General features: G+C 40.9%; 1 pseudogene; it reads right to left on the reverse strand.

The window, feature by feature from the left end:
• Nucleotides 1-575: 575 nt before the first annotated feature.
• Nucleotides 576-996, reverse strand: LOC102829111 (annotated as a pseudogene).
• Nucleotides 997-2,822: the final 1,826 nt, after the last annotated feature.

Genomic DNA, 2,822 nt, shown 5'->3' on the forward strand with positions numbered 1-2,822 from the left:
GCTCTTAACAAACCCTTTAAAAGCAAATCACCTCATTCAAAGTTTTGACCCTGAAGTTCAACAACAAATCATCAAGTCCACAGTCTTATTGACAAAACTAATATACAGTGTCTCGAAGTCACTATGCTCGAGAGTAAGAGCAATGCATATTATAGTTCATTGGAATTATACATGTTCAATTCGTGATTTTAAGTAGGTTTTCATTCCTCTAAACTGTCTGAAGACACAGTGTGCCACAGACTTAAGACTTGTGCTTCTCCCTCTATTTTCTTCAAACAGAAACATTTCTCAAGTGTCTAAAATTCCTAGAAGGGATTTTCGGAAGTAGACACTTCTTTAAAATAGTTCGAAGCCATCAGGCCTCTGAAGCAAGGGGAGGGGAAGACAAAAAAGTTGAAATACAAGGTTCATCTGATAAGTTTTACAATAACCATTACAAGATGGACAGTGTAAGAATGTGGCTTTTTTGGCTCAAAAAGTCTGTGTCTTGGTGTGGAACGAGTACTTGGCCGTCCCACCACAGCTTTCTCGTAGTGGGACTGTCAGGGAAGTCTTGACTGGGGAGTAGGATTTGTTTACCTATCAGGCGTAAACTTCCGGGCACTCAGTTCATTTTGGCCTTGTTCCAGTTCACCTTTCATTTTCAGGAAAAACAAGTTGATCGCCGGGTCCACCATGGTGGATCTCAGCTGGGCAACGGTCGGCTGAACTTGCTTGAGAGACTGGATTTGAGTAGTACATTCTTGCATCTATTGTTCCTTGGTTCCTAGTCTCATTACAAGGATGTTTTCCCTGCCTGTAGACTCTTGCTATTGTTGCTTTAGTTTTTCTTCAGACACTCTTAAGCCATAACATCATTAGAGTTAAGATCTGTGTATTTGCCCTTCAAAGCTTGTACATATGCTTCATGCGTAAAATCAACTAATCTCATGCCATAACTTTGAAGTCTGTTTCACTCAGTAGAACCTTTTAGGGAAGAGGTTCTTCGTTGGTCATCTTGAATCACGCCTCGCTGTACCTGCCCGCCGGTGCCGCCCTCGGGAGGAAAGGCGACCAACAACAGCCCAAGCTGACTGAGGTCAGCCTGGAGACGCCGGCGGCAGAGCTCACTCTTCCTGCCCCCGCCCCAGGGGAGTCTCCGGGCGGAAGCTGGCGCCGAGAGCCCGGAAGGGGAGGGGGGGTGCTATGCGACTGGAAACTCTAGTTCATTTTTAACGTAGGTATCACAGCAAATGTGGCAGAAGATACTTTGAAGGCAATTATAAATATTAAAACACAAATTGCACAGAAGTTAGTAGTAGTCACACACAAATCTATTATTAAATATCTGGAAAGATTCTGATCTTTTCCTAGTGATCATTAATATGGTCCAAGACATTGTACCAGACAAATCTTTGATCTGTAAATAACTGGACATATTAAAGACACCAGAGCCACTTATTTAGAAAGTGCCAATGCATGTTTCTTAACCTTATCAGGTTAAGATAAGTATCATATCTAAGTAACATATCTCATAAGGTTAAGAAAAGTTGGAAAAAAGTTAAGAAAGGTTAAGAAAAATTAACGTCTTCTTAGGTTCAACTCAGGTGGTTCCAAATCATAGTGATCCTATGCACAACTGAACAAAACACTGCCAGGTCAAAACATAATTATGTTTGAGCCCATTGTTGATGCCACTGAGTCAATCCATCTGGTTGGAGGGTTTCCTCTTTGCTGACCCTCTACTTTTCCAAGTATGATGCCCTTCTCCAGGGACTGGTCCTTCCTGAGAATATGCCCCAAGTAGGAGAGACAGAGTCTCACCATCTTCCCTTTTAAGACACATTCTGGCTGTACTTCTTCCAAGACAGATTTGTTTGTTCTACCATTCCATTGCATTTGCACTCTTCTTCGCCATCACCATCCATTCTTCTACAGTCTTCCTTATTCATTGCCCAACTTTTACATACAAATGAGGTGATTGAAAATACCATAACCTGGGTCACGTGCATTTTAGTGCTCAAACTGACAGCTTTGCTGTTGAACACTTTTAAAGAGGTCTTGGGTAGCAGATCAGCCTAATACATTTGATTTCTCGATTGCTGCTTACATGAGCATTGTTTGTGGATCCAAGAAAATTGAAATCTTTGATAGCTGCAAGCTTGTCTCTATTTATTATGCTGTTATGTAATGGCCCAATTGTGAGGATTTTTGCTTTGTTTACAGTGAGGTGCGATTCATACAGGACTCTGTAATCCTTGATCTTCATCTGTAAGTATTTTAAGTCCTCTTCGCTTTCAGCAAGTAAGGTTTTGTCATCTGCATATTGCATGCAGGTTGTTAGAGAATCTTCCTCCAATATTGATGCCATGCTCTTCTTCATATAATCCTGTTTCTCAGATTATTTGCTCATCATTAGATTGACTAAATTTGGTGAAAGGATACAACTCTAACACATACCTTGCCTGATTTAAACCATTCAGTATCCCCTTCTTTTGTTCAAATGACTGCCTGTTGGTCTAGGTACAGGTTCCTTATGAGCACAACAACAAAAAATCATACTTTCCTCTCTGCCAGTAAGCAGTATTGTCTCTAAACCACTTTAAAGTCACCCGAAAAAATTCAAGATGGTTGTGCCAAGTCTGGCCAGCTGGCACAGGTCACCTCTTTGGCTCCCTTTTTTATTTTTTTACATAATCTCTGTGTTTTTCAATTCATTTTGTCCATCTGTCAACAAACTTTTGTATTCCCTTATTAAAAATGTTGTAGGCTGAGCTTCAAGCCATGAATGCACTGCTATCTTCATTTTCATCAGAGGTGAATCTTCACTCTTGAAGGGCTGC

This window comes from Chrysochloris asiatica, unplaced genomic scaffold, assembly GCF_000296735.1.
Source record: "Chrysochloris asiatica unplaced genomic scaffold, ChrAsi1.0 scaffold00009, whole genome shotgun sequence".
Taxonomy (NCBI): Eukaryota; Metazoa; Chordata; class Mammalia; order Afrosoricida; family Chrysochloridae; genus Chrysochloris; species Chrysochloris asiatica.